At 43.4% G+C, this 19951-nt stretch overlaps 1 non-coding gene across 1 annotated transcript; it reads left to right on the forward strand.

Moving 5' to 3' along the window:
- Positions 1-19577: 19577 nt before the first annotated feature.
- On the forward strand, positions 19578-19684 carry LOC127089429 (small nucleolar RNA R71). Its single transcript, XR_007791026.1, has one exon. It is a non-coding gene; the product is annotated as a small nucleolar RNA R71 (small nucleolar RNA).
- The last annotated feature ends 267 nt before the right edge of the window (positions 19685-19951 follow it).

Genomic DNA, 19951 nt, shown 5'->3' on the forward strand with positions numbered 1-19951 from the left:
TGACTTCAAATGATGTCCCAAGTTGTTTGAACTCTTGATTATTGACCATGGTGCCCAAATTCCACAAGAATGACCACCATCCACTGCTTTGACTGACAGTTGACTTTCTTTGACTTTTGACTGTCTGTGTGTGAACTGCTGACCTCTGAGCCTTCAACCCTTGACTTGAACACTTCAAATAGACCTCCAAGCCATGTGAACTTGTTGGACAAACCTCAAGGCCTTGATTCAATGAGAAATTCCTTTGCTTGCTTGGTTGACTGATCAGGAGATTAGTTTGACCTGATTCTTGATTGCTTGCTCTTGAGGCAACTGAGGGACAATGCAAATGCTATGCAATGGACCATGATATGCTATGACCTAGTATGAAAATGTATGTATAATGGTAGGTGCAAATTTGAGGTGCTACAGCTGCCCCTATTCAATCAGCTGGGAACCCGAATGGATGAGAGCAACGGCTGTCAGACTTTCAGGGTAAACAGGGATTGAATACCAAAGAACCGTAGAATTTGCACAGTACTGGATATGATACAAAAGAACCACGTCATTTACCGACGACGCCTGCAATTGACAGCTTCAGCAAAAGCAAAACCATTTACCGATGGTTGGAGAACTGGAAACTTGATATTTACCGATATCAACTTCAGCACGACCATTTACCGATGGCGGCTGGGGAAAAACAAACTTCTGAAAAGCAAAACCATTTACCGATGGTTAGAACTTGATATTTACCGATATCAACTTCAGCCAGACCATTTACCGATGGCTGCTGGGAAAACAGATTCGATGTTGAAAGGAAGCAAGACCATTTACCGATGGTGGCTTCAAAGAAACTTGACATTTACCGATGTCAACTTCAAACTGGCCATTTACCGATGGCTACTGTAACTGGGAATTCGACATTTACCGATATCGAAGAAATACGGGGCCATTTACCGATGGCATCTCCACTTGGGGAGGAACAAAATCTTTGTGGTGATACCAGACAAGACGTTTACCGACGACTTCTGGGGATTTTGATTTTATTGACCAGACATTTACCGATGACTGGGATGAGACTCGATGTTTACCGACATCGAAAGATGATGTTTACCGACATCAAAAGAAATGACCAGACATTTACCGATGACTGGGAATGAGAAATTAATTGGGGAGATACAAACAAATATTCGCAACCGGAAATCAGATAGGACATCTACAGATGACTCCACTGGGGATTTCTAGCTGGGGATTATCAGACGTTTACCGACGACTGCAGAAAAGACTGGATGTTTACCGACATCGAAAGATGATGTTTACCGACATCAAAAAATGACCAGACATTTACCGATGACTGGGGTGAGACTCGATGTTTACGGACACCGAAGCACTGGTGTTTACAGACACCAAAAATGATGACCAGACATTTACTGATGACTGGAGAGAATACCGATGTTTACAGACACCGAAACAAGTGGTGTTTACCGACACCTAAAATGATGACCAGACATTTACTGATGACTGGAGAAAATACTCGATGTTTACCGACACCGAAACAATGGTGTTTACCGACACCAAAAATGATGACCAGACATTTACTGATGACTGGAGAAAATACTCGATGTTTACCGACACCGAAACAATGGTGTTTACCGACACCAAAAATGAATAAGCACACGCGGGTGCTGGCATGACACTTACTGGTATCACAAAAACGACATCTGAGATATGTCAAGGCAAGGTTGACCACTTGCTGGGGGTCTCACTGAGGAGAAACAAACTTTCTGTCACCATCGGGTGAGGAAATAAACCTCTGTCACCATCGGGTGAGGAAATAAACCTCTGTGGGGAATAAACAATTTTGAATGCTGTCAAGAGCAACTGTAGCAGTCTTGCTGTGCTGATGTTGAATGAAATGATCCGCCTCTGCCGGGGATACGGTCTGGTGAAGTTAACACATGAATGCATATGTTTGAATTTTCTATGGCGTAATGCTCCATATTGAATGGGAATGCTACGCAATTTTTGAGGATGCAATGATCACTATATGCAAAATGCAAATGAACCCTGGCTAGGGAGCCGAAATGATCAGATACTCCAACTCTGTGGGGAGACTCCTCTTGGGGAACTACTCTGCGGGGAACTCTGCTTGAGGAATGGTAAAGCGACTTCACACTCATGTTGAAGAATAGCACTGCTGCTGGGGAAAGGTAAACTCCGCTAGGGTATATCCTTCAGTCCACAGGTAGGATAAATGCTAGAGATAACTTTCAATGAACCTGCCTCACTCGGCAAATACAGGCCTGCTGGGGATAGGCAATTCTTAGATCCGTTGGGGAACAGAAGGCACTATCCACAGACGTCTTCGCAGGGGAACATAGCTCCGATAGCTTCCAAACTTGCTTGGGGAAAAAAAAAATATCTGCTGAGGAAACGTCCTCACAGATGCCAACCTGAAAAACAGCACAACAAAATGCCCCCAGGGGATACATGGACAAGATACGCTCAAGTGTCCTCAACATTCAAAATGATTTTCAAATGTTTTATCTTCTGCAAGCTATTGTTTAGCCTCCATGTTTTTTATATGCAATGCTTATCAAAAATTCGGACATTTTGTAAACAAAACAGTAAAAATAAAAACAAGAGCTATTTATCTGAATAACGATTTTTATTGATTGAAAATGTGCCTGAAGAGGCAGATACATTGGGAAGCAATTCCTAGAAAGAGGTAATTGCTTACAAAAGGAAAAAATCTATCCTAATGGCAATGTGAACACGGCATCCACTATTTCCCAATTCTGTTATAACTCACAGATCATCAGTTTTCCTCCCAACTCCTTGCTTTCTGAGAAGAATGACTGGACAGATCACATCTTTCGAGATGGCAGACGACAAAGCTTGATGAAGTACAGACAACTCGGACTGTAGTCTTCGCTTTAATCCCTAATTTTTGCCTGGATCGCCCTTTCGGGTTTTCAATCCACCGGGATACCCATTCTTGCCTAAGCCGCCCTTGCGGGTTTTCGACTTACCGGGTGTACACATTTTTTTATTTTTATCCCTAACTTTTGCCCGAACCTTTTCTTTCTGTTTTTTGGTTCGCCGGGATGCCCTTTTTTTTGCCTGGACTTTTTTCTTTTTGTCCAGCGGGTCAATTTATGCGAAGTATTTTTTGACTACATCTGAGTTGACAGGAGATGGAAAATCTTCACCATCCATAGTTGTAAGCATCAAGGCTCCACCGGAGAAGACCTTCTTCACAACATACGGGCCTTCGTAATTAGGAGTCCACTTGCCCCTGTTATCTGCACCGGGAGGGAGGATCCTCTTTAACACTAGATCACCTATCTGATAACTTCGAGGACGCACTTTCTGATCAAAGGCTCGCTTCATCCTTCGCTGATACAACTGTCCATGGCATACAGCTGCTAAACGTCTCTCCTCGATAAGGCTCAACTCGTTAAACCTTGTTCGAATCCACTCGGCTTCGTCCAGCTTGACATCCAATAAAACTCTCAGAGAAGGAATCTCCACTTCAACAGGTAGGACAACTTCCATACCATACACAAGGGAGTAAGGGGTTGCCCCGGTCGACGTACGTACTGAGGTACGGTACCCATGCAAAGCGAAAGGCAACATCTCATGCCAATCCTTGTACGTAACGACCATCTTCTGCACAATCTTCTTGATATTCTTGTTTGCCGCTTCTACAGCACCATTCATCTTCGGTCTGTAAGGAGAAGAGTTGTGATGTTCAATCTTGAAGTCTTTACAAAGCTCTTTCATCATCTTGTTGTTGAGATTCGAACCATTGTCAGTGATGATTCTCTCAGAAATTCCATAACGACATATGATTTCTTTCTTGATGAACCGGGTAACAACTTGTTTGGTAACGTTAGCATAGGAAGCTGCTTCCACCCATTTGGTGAAATAGTCAATTGCAACCAAGATGAAGCGATGTCCATTCGAAGCAGTAGGCTCAATCTTCCCAATCTTATCGATGCCCCACATGGCAAACGGCCAAGGCGAATTCATGATATTCAGAGGGCTTGGTGGTACATGCACCTTATCAGCATAGATTTGACACTTATGGCACTTCCGAGCATACTTGAAACAATCGGATTCCATAGTCATCCAGTAATAACCCGCTCTCAACAATTTCTTAGCCATCGCGTGTCCGCCGGCATGGGTACCGAAGGAACCTTCATGAACTTCCTGCATTAACATGTCTGCCTCGGGTCTGTCCACGCATCTGAGCAAGACCATGTCAAAGTTTCTCTTATACAACACATCATCCTGATTCAAGTAGAAGCTTCCAGCTAGCCTCCTCAGGGTTTTCTTGTCATTCTTCGACGCACCTTCAGGATACTCCTGAGTCCTGAGGAAATTCTTGATGTCATAATACCACGGCTTCTCATCAATAGCATTAACAGACTCGGCTGCAAACACATACGCAGGCCTCTCGAGTCGATTTACCGCAACATGTGGCACATGATTCCACCAATGAACTTTGATCATGGACGACAAAGTAGCCAAGGCATCAGCCATTTGATTCTCATCCCGGGGGACGTGATACAACTTCACTTTCTTGAAGAACGTCAGTATTCTTCTGGTGTAATCTCTATACGGAATCAAATGCGGCTGATTCGTATTCCAATCTCCGTTGACCTGGTTGATCACTAGAGCTGAATCTCCAAATATATCAAGAGTTTTGATCCTCAGATCAATGGCTTCTTCTATCCCCATGATACAAGCCTCATACTCAGCTTCGTTGTTGGTGACGTCAAACGTCAATCTGGCAGAAAAAGGTATATGAGCACCTTTAGGATTGATCAATACTGCCCCAACACCGTTACCATTCATATTCACAGCCCCATCAAACATCAGTGTCCACTTGTCATCCGGATCCGGTCCTTCCTCGACAAGAGGCTCTTCGCAATCTTTCATCTTAAGATACATGATGTCTTCGTCAGGGAATTCAAACATCATAGGCTGATAATCTTCAATCGGTTGCTCGGCGAGGTAGTCTGACAGAATACTACCTTTGATGGCCTTCTGTGACGTGTACTGAATGTCATACTCTGTTAAGATCATCTGCCAACAGGCAACACGTCCGGTGAGAGCTGGCTTCTCAAAGATGTATTTTACTGGATCCATCTTAGAAATCAATAAGGTAGTATGGTTCAACATATACTGTCTCAGTCGGCGAGCAGCCCAGGCCAAAGCACAGCAAGTTTTCTCGAGCAGTGAATATCTTGTTTCACAGTCGGTAAACTTTTTGCTAAGGTAGTATATGGCATGCTCTTTTCGACCAGACTCGTCATGCTGTCCCAATACACACCCCATCGAGTTCTCAGTCACTGACAGGTACATTATCAGAGGTCTCCCTGGAACTGGAGGTATAAGGATTGGAGGTTTCTGTAAATACTCTTTTATCTTGTCAAAAGCTTTCTGACAGTCATCATTCCACTTGATCGCTTGATTCTTTCTGAGCAATTTGAAAATTGGTTCACATGTGGCAGTTAGATGAGATATGAACCTCGCAATGTAGTTTAATCTCCCTAAAAACCCACGGACTTGCTTTTCCGTTTTCGGTTCAGGCATCTCCTGAATAGCTTTGACTTTCGCTGGATCAACCTCAATCCCTTTCTCACTGACAATGAAGCCTAGCAGCTTCCCTGATCTCACCCCAAACGTACACTTGTTCGGATTCAACCTCAGCTTGAACTTGACCAGTCTGTCAAACAACTTCTGCAAATTAACCAAGTGCTCCTCTTCTGTCTGCGACTTCGCAATCATATCATCTACGTACACTTCAATTTCTTTGTGCATCATGTCATGAAAAAGAGTTGTCATTGCCCTCTGATAGGTAGCACCGGCATTCTTCAGCCCAAATGGCATCACCTTATAGCAGAACGTGCCCCAAGGTGTAATGAATGTCGTCTTTTCCATGTCCTCTGGCGCCATCTTGATCTGATTGTATCCGGAGAAACCATCCATGAAAGAGAATACCGAGGATTGAGCCGTATTATCAACCAATACATCAATGTGAGGTAATGGGAAATCATCTTTCGGACTCGCTCTGTTCAAATCCCGGTAATCGACACACATTCTGACTTTGCCATCCTTCTTCGGCACAGGAACGATGTTGGCCATCCATGGGGGATAACTTGTAACAGCCAAAAAACCAGCATCCCACTGCTTCTGAACCTCTTCCTTGATCTTAGCTGCCATATCAGGACTCGTTCTACGAAGCTTCTGCTTGACCGAAGGACATCCTTCTCTAAGAGGTAATCGATGCATCACAATATCTGTATCCAATCCAGGCATATCTTGATATGACCAGGCAAATATCTCCACATATTCTCTCAGCATCTCAATCAGCCTCCTCTTGACAGAGTCTTCTAAAGCAGCCCCAATCTTAATTTCCTTTTTGGCGTCCTCAGTACCCAAATTAATAGTTTCCAACTCCTCCTGATGAGGTTGGATGACCCTTTCCTCTTGCTTCAGTAGTCTGGCCAATTCTGCAGGGAGTTCACAGTCTTCCTCACTCTCCTCTTCAGCTTGGTAGATGGGATTGTCGAAATCATACTGAGCCATAACAGGACTGTTCATAGTGAATGCCATAAGATCGCTTCTGCATGTTTTATGCTTTGTTTTAGAAAAAGAGTTCGAGAAAGTCACAAAAAAAAACAAAAATATTGCCATTTTTTATTGTTTTGAAAAAGTGAAAACAAAAATAGAAAAAACAGGGATCACAAAGTTTGATTGCAAAAAATGTCCTTCATTAATGATAATCATTAAAACATGATGAGGCCCTACAAAATGAATCACTACGCCTTGGGCAGAACGTAGGATTTTCATGCAAAATGACAAAACAACAGAAAATTACTCTGTCAGAAGAGTAACTGGAACCACTTCTTCAGCCGTCCAGTTGTTGATAGACCCCCCTGGTGCACACGGGCGAACCCAGTTGTCCAGATCACAATCACTGTCACAGTCTTCACTACCGGTTGCAGAGACGTCGCCATGATTCATCAGCCCAGCGCTGGTAAAGGTACTCGGACCCGCTTGACTATTCTGCTCTGCTTGGAGAGGCTCGTAACCAACGCCAAATTTGTCTTCTTTGACAGGCAAATCCACCATCTTGCCCCAGCCTTCAACTTTGCCAGAATCAACAACCTCCTTAGCCTGCTTGTAAGAAATGATTGAAGCACCAGGCTTCTTCTGCTCAGCATACGCCACCTTCTCAAGAGCCACAGTCTCAAACGCCTGGCATAAGGTTTCATGGATCTCGCCATCCACCTCAACATATTTGAACGAGGATAGATGACTCACCAGAATCTCTTCTTCACCGCACACAGTCACAATCTGACCGTTCCAGACATACTTGAGCTTTTGATGGAGAGTCGACGAGACTGCCCCTGCTGCATGAATCCACGGACGCCCCAACAAACAACTATAGGCGGGCTGGATGTCCATAACATAGAAGATGACATTGAATACCTCAGGACCTATCTTCACAGGCAAGGTAACCTCCCCACACACAGAACGTTTGGAGCCGTCGAAAGCACGAACGATTAGGTCACTGGGATTAAGCACAAACCCTTCCGCGTCAATCTTCCTCAGAATCTGCTTAGGCAACACATTCAGCGACGACCCGGTATCTACCAATACGTGAGACAACACTGCCCCCTTGCATTCCATGGTGATGTGCAAGGCCTTGTTATGGTTTCTCCCTTCAGGCGGTAAGTCTAAGCTGGTGAATCCTACTCCATGCCTGGTTCTCACATTGGCCATCACACCCTCCAGTTGATTGACAGAAATCTCCTGAGGTACGTAAGCCAGATTCAACATCTTCAGCAAGGCATTACGGTGTGCCTCAGAGCACAACAATAGTGAAAGTATAGAAATCTTGGACGGAGTTTGATTCAACTGGTCTACAATCTTGTAGTCACTCTTCTTGATCATCTTCATAAACTCCTCCACGTCTTTCTCAAATGACCCCTCGGGCGCTTCTTTCTGAACAGGCTCCTCCTCGACCACAGCTTGTTTACCCTTTGCTCTGGCGAGAGCTTCAGCATTATTGTCCCTCAAAGGCTGTGGTGCGAACAGACGACCGCTTCTGGTAAAACCTCCTGGACCCCCTACATTATCCACAGCCGGACCAACAGTTGCAGGAACTCTATTCGGTACACCAATTGTCACTGGAGTTTGATTCACTGGTTTCGTCTGACTTTCAACCCTTCTGTTACTGCGATAAGCATTATCATACTTCCACGGCACGGCTTTACTATTCTCAACAGCCCTTCTTCCAGACGCAATGATAGTAGTTGGAGCACTGATGGTTACAGGCACAGGAATGGTAACTGGGGTACCATTTGTTGCAGGTGCACTGACGACTCTTTGTCCACGTCCTTCAGACGGTTTGAAGTAAATGGTGATGGTTGACACTGTTCCGCGATCTTTTACAGCCCTACTGAATTGCAAACAACCTTCATCCATCATACCCTGGATACCGGCCCTTAACTGGTCGCAACCATTCTCAGATTCTGTACAGCCCAAACAATCTTCATCACAGCCCGGGTAGATACCCCCATTCAGCAGACGGCTCTTCACAACTAGCAGAGAAGTCTGAACATCATCCACATTAACAACCAGTTCTTCAGCTTCTTTCCCTTCAATATTGTTCACTCTGTGCCCACTATGCTGAGGCATAGGGTTGTTCACGACGTTAGGCACTGGAGCGAAGTTGATTGCCTTGGCATCGATCAAATCTTGGACCTTGTGCTGGAGAGCTCGACACTTCTCAGTATGATGCCCTGGTGCCCCAGAGTGAAAGTCACAACGGACGTTGGCGTCGTATCCAGGAGGCAATACTGTAGGCGGAGCCATTGTACGCAGCTCAACCATCCCCAACTTGAGTAGTTCGGGTAACAATTCTGCGTAAGACATTGGTAACGGGTCAAATCTTCTATCAGGCTGCAACCTCTGTCTTGGCTGATAAGGACGTTGTTGTTGTTGCTGTTGTTGTTGTTGCGGTTGTTGAACCCTTTGTTGTTGTTGACGAGGTTGAGGTGCAGGAATGGTCACTGCAGCTACTGGGCGATATTGATCTATGTTTGCATTTGCTCTGTACACACCCCCTCTGTGTTGTACAGCGTTAGTCTCTCCTTCTCTACGGCGAGGTGCCCCAGAGAAGGGTTTCTTCGAAGATGAAGAAGAACCCCCATCATGAATCCTTCCAGCCTTGATTAAACTTTCAGTTCTTTCGCCACAGATGACGACATCAGAGAAACTACCGAATGGGCAGCTCCCCATCCGATCCATAAACACACCTTGAAGAGTACCAATAAACATATCTGTCAACTCCCTCTCCAGCATAGGGGTTGAACTCTAGCAGCCAGTTCACGCCACCTCTGGGCATACTCCTTGAAACTTTCATTGGATTTCTGACAAAGACTCTGCAGCTGAGTCCGGCTCGGTGCCATGTCCATGTTGTGTTTGTACTGTCTGAGGAATGCTTCACCCAAATCCCTCCAACATCTGATAGAATCTCTTTTCAAATCCATGTACCAGTCCAAAGAAGCCCCAGATAGACTATCTTGGAAAAAGTACATCCACATCTTCTCGTCGTCAGTGTACGCGGATATCTTTCTGTAGTAGGCCTGCACGTGGGTGCGAGGGCAGGAGGTACCGTTGTATTTGTCAAATGATGGTGCCTTGAACTTGTATGGGATTCTCAGACCTTCAACTAATCCCATGTTTGTAACATCAAAACCGAGGGAGTTCTGACATTCCATAGCTCTAATCTTCTCAGCAAGGGCCTCAACTTTACGATCTCTCGCATCATTTCTTCCCGGAACATCTCCGTCTTCGCTGAGCATAGAGAACAAATCTTCTTGTCTATCAACAATCGGAATTCTGTTACGGGCCGGAGCATGAATGACTCTGGCATTAGCAGCATCTGGAGCGATTGGTTGACCGTCGATTCGAATACCCCCCAACTCATCACCTACAGCATAGTTGTTGATGGCAGCAGCAGGAGTGTCAGGGACTGGGTTCCCCTCTGGCGGAGCATGGTTGGGCGGTGGAGTTGCAGCTTCTTGCCTCTGAACTAGAGCTCGGAGTTCTTCTTGTCCTTGCGCAACCCCTTGCATCATGTGCATAAACTGGGCCATGTTAGCCCTCATCTCAGCTAACTCGGTTTGAAACTGGTCCATATTCCTCTGATGGTTGAGTCTCGTTGAGTAGCGGTGCGGTCTTTGATCAGCTATCCTGCCTGGACACAGGAATCACAGTGAGAAGTCGGCACAAGAACACCTGTTATGCAAATGAGATGAGTATGATGCTAAATGATGCGTATGATGCACATGATATGCTCATTTCTCAGGCATTCAAAGAGCCTGACCCATCCTGAAAAGATGGCAACCTGCAACAACAAGAGAACAAAAGATACAGGGAAATACTGACAACCTTATCTATTAATAAGGGTAAACAGGTCGTGCAACCAAGTCGACCGAACATTCGAATAATCAGAGTACAAAGAAATGAATCCCATCCAACAAGCCTGGAGGTGATTCTCATCAAAAAGATCCAAAACGGAGTACAAGCAAATGAATCCCTTCCAACAAGCCTGGAGGTGATTCTCAACAAAATACAACAAAGATACTATCTAAGACAGACGGTCTTCCGGAATGAGGGTCTTCAGGTAATGGCACTGGTCTATCAACAGTGTGCATTCTGAACATTCTGGTAGAGGGGTGATTTTCTCCTTCAGTTGTCTTCTAAGCTCCAAGACTTCTCCTTCAAGATAGTCCTCTGATTTCTGTCTCAACTCCATCTCTTTCTTCAACTGAGTGTCTTTGTCTTTGAGTTGCTTCTCTAGGTCTCTGATCTTCTTCTGATAGTTGACTTCTGCTCTCTGCAACCTCAAACACTCCCTATGCTCTGCATCCAACATGGATTCCATCTCCTCATATGATCTCTTCTTGCTCCGTGCTCTGCTAGCATCCTCTCCTTGCACTTCCCTGAGTTGATGGGCCAAGTGCAGCTTATCAGCCTTAGCTTTGTATAGTTCCATCTGAGTGTCTTGCTCTTTCTCTCTCAACCGACGATTCTCCATCAGGGCTTGCTTATAGTGCTCAGCAGGTACACTATCAGCGAGAACCAAGGGTGGTTGCTCTTGCAACGGCTCCATCCTATCGTAGGGTAGCAGCAAAGTTTCCACTCTCTTCTTTACCCAATCAGTGTAATCGGGCATTGCAATGGCAAACTTCTTCCCTAAGACGGATCCATCCTTCGCTTCAACAAATTTCCAGGCTCTCCCAATCTGCTCCAACTTAGCAGGGTCAGTACGCTTCTCAAAATACACACTCTCAACTACCTCAGCTTCAAGTGGCCTTCTACTCATGACAAATCCTAGCTGGCGAAGAGAAAGAACTGGGTTGTAATTGATGCAACCCTTGGTCCCTACGAGTGGCACATTCCGGAATTCTCCACAGCTCATAATGACGTTACGCACATCCATCCGGTAAGATTGCCACCTGATATCATAGGAGGTAAGGGACATAACCCTCTGGGTCCACTTCAGAGTGCTCTGGGTATCCACAAATGGTCCACCGGCTGGCAGAAGAGACATGAACCATTTGAACAGAAGAGGTAGGCAACACCTGATGGCTCCACCCTTACCATGCCTACTGTGGATGGCATAGTAAGTATCAGCTAGAAGGGTAGGGACTGGATTCCTTCCAATGAAGATACTGATAGCTGCATGGTCAACAAAATTTGGCATACTGGGAAATAGGACAATCCCATAGATCATGGTGGCAAGCTGCGCGTGAAAAACTTCCCAATTCCCCTTCTCGGCTTCATCTCTAGCAACTCTCAGAAGGAACTTCAACGGCAGACCCACAACTTCCCCACAGGGCTTCCAATTCTCACCAACTTCCTTGACATTCATTCGTAGAGCTCTGGCAATCAATCGGAAATCGACCTCCTTTGGGACGTCCAAAAAGGGAATCTGATGCTGAATAGGGATACTCAACAGGATAGAATACTCCTCGAGAGTAGGTGCAAGCTGATAATCCTGGAAAGTGAAGCATCTGAGCTCTGGGTCATAAAACTGTAGCAGTGTCTGCAGAGGCACCGGATCCACTACTGTCTTCAGTACTGTCAAGATATCTCCATACGGTCCAACGAAATTCTTCAGACGATCATCTGTCACAAAGCTACCCAACTCAATCAGTGAAGTCAACGGCTCACGATGAAAGCTGTAGGAACAGGTCTTCCGCTTCGGCTCGGGGACCGTTGCCATCTCTATCAGTAGACAAGCTCTGGAATGTACCTGAGAAATGATATGCATGCAGAGATTAGTTTTTTCTTTTTTTTTTTTTGTTTTTTTTTTTTTTTTGTTTTTTTTTTTTTTTTTGATTTTTTTATTGCGTTTCTTTTGAAAAATAAATATGCTATGATGCAAATGATGCAGACTGGACTGGCTGGTTGTGCAAACTCTGATACTAGGTCAAAGCTTCAGTCAAAATCAGAACATAAATCCCACTTAAGGTTTACTGAACACTGTCTGAACACAAAGTCACCATCAGAACCAAGTCACCAACAGAACCGAGTCACCAACGGTACCTGTAATGAATAACCCTTCCCCACTCACGGGTGTAGTCTAGGCCAGGGTAAAGCTTGAGAGAAACGCAACATAAATAACCTTTCGCAGAATACTGTCATATACACACCCGAAGTATGTAACGACAGCATCCCACCAGGGTCTGAACTGCTCGTGATATCAATGTTCCGCTAAGTGGCGCCATACCACCCGCTTCCCATGAATCACTCTATTCCTAGGTATCCTAGATTGCACTCATGGTCTGGGTATTGGACCTTTTACCTCAACTGACTCCCCCCCCACACAGAGAGAAACAAACAACCAGCCAGGTGAACAGATGCAAACATCAATGCAAACATAAATGCAAACAATAGACAATGAATGCAAACAATAAATAATGAATGCAAACAATAAATAATGAATGCAATTAATAAACACAGCACAAAGCAACCAAAACCCTAACCTAGAGAGCGCTAGGAGAGACTCGCTCAGGGAAGATGGACCAGCATAGGTCAACTTCTCTATTGTCCCCAGCAGAGTCGCCAGCTGTCGCATTACGCGAAAAACCGGCGGGAAACAAGACACAACAGAGCCGCCACCGTGCGTTATTTATCCCAAAAGAGGGAAAGGAAACGCTCAGAGTAAACCTGGGAAAAGAACATGGTCTCGCGACCAAAGAGTATGGGTTCGGGAGTCGGTTATGCGAAGGGAAGGTATTAGCACCCCTACGCATCCGTAGTACTCTACGGGATCCACGCACACTAGAAAGGAAAATTGGTTGCTAAACACTGCTCAAATATTCACACACACTGGCTGAAAGAAACGAAAGAGACTGACTGAAACTGGACTCGGCAGGATGTCGCATCCTGGGCCTACTTAGTCTATCAGGCATAGACATCAGAGTCAAAGTAGTTCGGACTGGGGAAACAACACATGCTCGCTAGGATGTCGCATCCTATGCATACGTATCTTCTCGGACGAGAGAAGAATCAGAGCATTCGTAGCTCGGCTGACACGCACACAAACAAACTAGACAAAGGCAAACATGGAGCCTGAATGCCAATTGCTGGACTTACATCAGCATCCGAACCAAAACACACACAAAAAGGCAAACGTGGAGCCTGAATGCCAATTGCTGGACTTACATCAGCATCCGAACCAAAACACACACACACTGGAACCCAAATGCCACTCGATGGACTTACATCGGCTTCCAAGCACACAACAACACAACAGGTTGATAGGGAGTCGGGGACTCAGCCTATAACTGTCAAGCACGCATTCAAACAAACAGACAACAAATTGCTAAGGAGTCAGGCACTCGAGCCTAGCAACTGTCAGACAACACACACAAAAGAAAGAAGGGCGCCCGGAGAGATCAGCTCAATCTCCTGCCTACATACTTCATCTGGTATGAAGATCAGGGCGATGTAGTTCCCCTACGCAGGGATAAAGGACTAGCCTAACCAGATAACAGAGGGAGACACAACTAGGGAGACTACGACTCGAGCCTAGATGTTATCATGCAAATCATCCCTAAGTTAAGGTTTCTAGCTAAACGGCACGCGGGCCAACCTATCCTAAGCATGGCTCACACAGGAAGCAAGCCACACACACACTTAACTTGCACAGGGAGCAAGCCAAGTAAAACCTACTTGCACAGGAAGCAAGTCAAACTATCCTAACCTGCACAGGAAGCAAGTCAAACTATCCTAACTTGCACAGGAAGCAAGTCAAACAATCCTACAAGCACAGATAGCACACACTATACACAAGCAAGTGGCTCAAACAAGGGTTAGGTTTTAGTCAAGGGGTCATATCAACCTCGACAAACAAACCTCTGGAACTGGGTGAATGTTGCTCTTAACCTTGCCATTGAGGGGCTAAGGTGAAGCAGATGAAAGGATGAAGTGAGGATGAGACCTCACAGCTCTTATCCCTGGCCAGGGAGAGCTCAAGACAAGAATGTGTGGGTTCAGAAAGTGGGAACCCTTTCTACACATTTAAAACTGACTCAACTGTACAATTGCACAAGATCTTGGGTTTGTATCTGCAATGCATCAACACAGTGGTGTGAGCAAAGCAGATGACACACTGAATAGTGGGGGATAGATTGCATATCCCTACCTTCCACCAATTGCCTCTTCACTTAGGAGGACTTTGACTCTATGCAAGGACAAAAGTAAACATCCACAAACATTTCCTCTTAAGGAGGACTTCAGACAATTGCCTGGCCAAGTAACAGGCCAGGTCTTCCAGACTACATGAAGTAAAAGAGACATACCTCAATGCAAATTGCTTATACAAGCAAAGCAAAGCAAAAAGTTCACAAGGAACTAAGCAACTAAAGCACCTGAAACAGTCAAGCAGATGTTAGTATACAACTTCAAACAAAACAAACAGAAACAGACAACAACAGTCCATTAGAGGCACATGGATGTGCAGGGTACAAGGCTTATGGCATGTGAGCCAAGCCACCTACAAAACAAACAAGTTAGTCATGGCATTTAGGCAATCTCAATCAAAAGAAATTGGTCTCATTGGTCATTTGTTGGTCAACCTGAAAACACAAGCTCAAAGGTGAGTAGCAGGACCACTAGGGCAAGCCTAGGGTCAAAAGCGAATGAGAAAGTCAAAACAGCAAAGGATATCCAATCAAAGTAAAATTTAAGCATTCAAGAAACAAACTCAATTGGATTCACACTCATATCAATCACTATCATCATTTCATGAACAGTTTAGGTCAAAACATGGCAAACAGAAGCTCATATAAGTCAACAGCAAGACTTAACTCAAAAGCAATCTAAACATTTTCCAAAAATCATCAAATAAATCTTGATCAAACCTAACACATAGCATGGTAAGCATGTCAAATTTCATCCCATTTGGAGAAGTGGAAGGCAGTCAATGAAAATCAGAAAGTCAAAGTAATTTTGAACATGCTCAATGAGGTCAACCAAACATGCATCAACTTAGAAAAATCATAAGTCAAGAATGGTGTATGATAAATGAATGGGACTAAAGCCATGGCAAAGATGAGGATGTCTAGTTATCTCATGCAAAATTTCATGTCCATCTAATAAAGTATGAGAATTTCACAAATGAAATGGGAACATGTGTCACACAAAGTCAACATTTGACTAGGCAGGGAGGAAAAAACTCAAACAAATGGAAAATAGTTCAAATAAATCCAAGAAAATTCACATGTAATCTAGACATACAAGAGTAGGTTCATGCAAAATTTGGGGTCATTTGGATGTAAGGAAGCATGTCAATGAAAATCATGAAGTTGGACATCAATGGTGTGACACAAATTGTCACACCCTAATTCAAAAAATCATATCTCACAAACCACAAATGATAAATTCACAAACTTTATACCAAAATCACCGTGAATGTGTCTAGTTTAAGCACAAAAAATTTGGGAGCCATTGGATACATTCTCATCATTTCACAATTGATTTGGCAAAGTGTACAAAATTTGGTCATATGTCACAAACCCTAAGGCCAATTAAAAATTACTCAACCAAAAAATCTGGAAAAATAATGATAAAAAACTAGAGATTGTGATGATCATTATGCAAAAATTCCCATGAAATTTGGATTTAAAATGAATGATCTATGAATTTTGTAAGATTGGCATGGTAAATGAAATAAAAATTGAGACTAAATGAATTAAAGTGGATTAAATAATAGGCGCTGTGGTAAATGACCAAAACGCCCCCCATGCTGAGTATGAAACCCAGCGTTTCATTAAATTTGCAAAGTCAGCGCCCTTTTTTAACATATATTTTGTAGAAGGCGCTTAATTAATGAATTGGCATTGCGCCCCAGTGGTAAAACACTTGGTATTTGAAGCAAAGGTTTGGGGTTCGAATCCCCTTCACCCTAGGCCTTTTGGCATTTATTTGGAAAGGCAAGGCACATACAAATGCTACAGTACAAATTGCAGAAAACATATTACTTACAGTAGCAACAGCAACGTATCCATCATGCTAAAATTTTTTTTCCAAAATTTTTTTTTTTCCAAATTAAAAAATAAAAACACCAATATGTGCATCTAAACATGCTCAAACCTAAACCAAACTCCATTAATCCCAAATCATGCTAAAATGGACAAATCAAGTAAAAATGTAAATGAACATCAAATTTGGATTTCAAATTTCTTTCTCGATTCTCAACCGTTTCCTTCGATTCAAAGCACAGTAAGCTCATGGCAAAAAGATCTACAAGATGTAGTTCATGATTTTAGAAATAGAGAGATTTGATATCTTACTTGATTTTGAAGAAATGAGTGAAACAGTTGTTGTTTTGATGTTATAAGCTCAAACAGATGTAGACTTATGCTCTAAATGATGAATGGTGAAGATGCTTGGGCTTGAAACAGCTTGAAATAGCTTTAACCAAACTTTGCCATTGATGATGCCTCTTTAAAACAGTAGAGGAAAAGGAGCTTCCAGTTGGAGAATGTTGTTAAAAATAGGTTCAAAATGATGAATAGATGTAGTATTAAGCAAGGCCAAGCTCAGTTCTTTGTGAGTTTTTTGACTGTTTGGGAAAATGCATAAAATGAAGTGTTTTTGGAGAGTGAAAAAAAATGATGTGCAGTGTGTTTTTCTGTATGGTATGGCTGCAATTCTGGTTTACAAATGACAGAAAATCTTCTGTTTTGATGTACAAGGTATGGTCCATGGATTTGTGGAGAGATATGGTGAAAATGTACTTGCCTTCCAAAATCTCAAGCAACTTGGCATGGCTTTTTCTGTTGGTTATCTTGCTGCAAATGAGGCTTCAAATGACAGCAAATGTGCTTCTAAAATTCTGTTTTAGAGAAGTACAAAGCAAGGTATGGTGGATAGTATGGATAAAGTGTACCTTGGCCACATTTCAAGCAAACTAGCATGGATACATGTACTTCATGGGAATGGGCTTTGCAAACATATTTTAAATGACATTTATGAGCTGTTCCAATTGGCCAAATGTAGAAAAAATGTTTATATCAAAAAGTCAACTCTTGGTCAAACTTACATTTAAATGAGAAAAGTCAAAATATGCCATTTTGATTGGTGAAGTTTTGGCTCATGAAATTTATATTTTTGGAAAGAGGGGATCAAATGTGACTTGTAGGAAAAAACCCCACCAAAATTGGCCAAACGGTTTGAGAGATATGGCCCTTTGAAGTTCAAGATTTTCTGAAATCGATTCGATCATAACTTGCCAACCACACATGGGAATTGAGAGTTCTAGGACTTTTTGGAAATGGGAGAACAAGATCTTCAACTTTCATGTTGGGCAAAAATTCATTTGAGGCTTGTATCAAAATGTAAGTTTGAGGATCAAGACTTTCCATTTATGGCAGGTTTCAGTTACAGGCCCAGTTTCCATTTTGGGAAATTTTTGATCTGGCTTCAAATTCTTCCATGATGGTGTTTGACATGATATATGATGACTATTTGGACATGAATGAACTCTCACAAACCAATTCCAATCATCCAATCACTGATTAAATGGACAGTTGACCAACAGTTGACTTTTAGGGTTTCTGTCTGATTGTGCATTGACTGATGACTTCCAAACCCTAATTCCTTGAGAATTTGACTTCAAATGATGTCCCAAGTTGTTTGAACTCTTGATTATTGACCATGGTGCCCAAATTCCACAAGAATGACCACCATCCACTGCTTTGACTGACAGTTGACTTTCTTTGACTTTTGACTGTCTGTGTGTGAACTGCTGACCTCTGAGCCTTCAACCCTTGACTTGAACACTTCAAATAGACCTCCAAGCCATGTGAACTTGTTGGACAAACCTCAAGGCCTTGATTCAATGAGAAATTCCTTTGCTTGCTTGGTTGACTGATCAGGAGATTAGTTTGACCTGATTCTTGATTGCTTGCTCTTGAGGCAACTGAGGGACAATGCAAATGCTATGCAATGGACCATGATATGCTATGACCTAGTATGAAAATGTATGTATAATGGTAGGTGCAAATTTGAGGTGCTACAGTTTGTATGGGGGCGGTGGTTTGTAAGTTTTATCCTTGGCTTCACCTTCTTGGTTGGTTTGTTTCTCGGGTTCCTCCGGTTCCTCTTCTTGGTTGGTAGGTATGGAAGTTTTGGACTCGCTCATTGATGGGTTACGAGCCCCTTCGTAAGCGGTCCTACTTTGTAATGAGATAGCATTAGCTTGCCCTCGAGGGTTTGGTTGAGGTTTTCCAGGGAATTGGCCTCCAAGTGTAGTTTGTGGGGCTTGGTTTTGTACTACCTGTGAGATCTGGGTTTCAAGCATCTTGTTGTGAGTGATTATCTGATCAACCTTGGTTCCTAATTGCGTTATAAGTTCGTTTACATGAATGTTTTGGTTTAGGAATTCTTTATTTTGCTGAGTCTGGCCCGATATAAAGCTCTCCATGATTTTCTCAAGGTTAGACTTCTGGGGCACAACTTGCATAGGTTGGTTTGGTTTTTGGGCTTGATAACCTTACGGTCTCTGAGGTGCATGATTTTGGATAGGGTTCTGGTTTTTATAGGAGAAATTTGGATGATTCTTCCATCCAGGGTTATAAGTGTTTGAAAATGGGTTACCTTGGGCATAATTCACTTGGTCAGTATTCAGTCCGTTCAAAAGGTTACACTCCGCCGATTCGTGTCCTTTAGATCCACAGAGTTCGCACTATGTGTGGACTACTGCTACGGTGTTAGTGTTTGTAGACATATGTTCGATCCTAAGGGATAAAGAGTCCATTTTCGCCTCCATCCCGTCTAGAGAGCTTACCTCATGTATTCCACCTTGGGTCTCCTTTTTCTCTATTGATGCTCGTTTAGTTCCCCATTGGTAATGGTTTTGGGCCATTTCCTCAATTAGGTCACAAGCTTCTGGATAAGGTTTGTTCATCAACGCGCCACCAGCGGTAGCGTCAATGCTCATCTTGGTGTTATAATGGAGTCCATTGTAGAAGATATGAACGATCGACCATTATTCTAGGCCATGGTGTGGACAGACTCTTAATAGCTCTTTATATCTCTCCCAAGCTTCGAAAAGAGATTCTCCTTGGTTTTGAGCAAATCTAGTTATTTAGTTTCGAAGAACAACAGTCTTACTAGGGGGGAAATATCTAACAAGGAATACTCTCCTAAGGTCTTCCAAGGTAGTTATTGAATTAGCTGGAAGTGAATCTAGCCATGAACGTGCTCTATCCCTGAGGGAGAAAGGAAATAATCTTAAACGGATCGCATCGGGTGAAGCGCCGTTAGATTTAAAGGTGTCGTCTAGTTGGTTAAAAACTTTTAAATGTTGATTCTGGTTCTCAGTAGCGAGACCCGCGTATTGGTTATGTTGCACTAATTGCAACAAAGA

The sequence above is a fragment of the Lathyrus oleraceus genome, chromosome 5 (genome assembly GCF_024323335.1).
Source record: "Lathyrus oleraceus cultivar Zhongwan6 chromosome 5, CAAS_Psat_ZW6_1.0, whole genome shotgun sequence".
Classification (NCBI taxonomy): domain Eukaryota; kingdom Viridiplantae; phylum Streptophyta; class Magnoliopsida; order Fabales; family Fabaceae; genus Lathyrus; species Lathyrus oleraceus.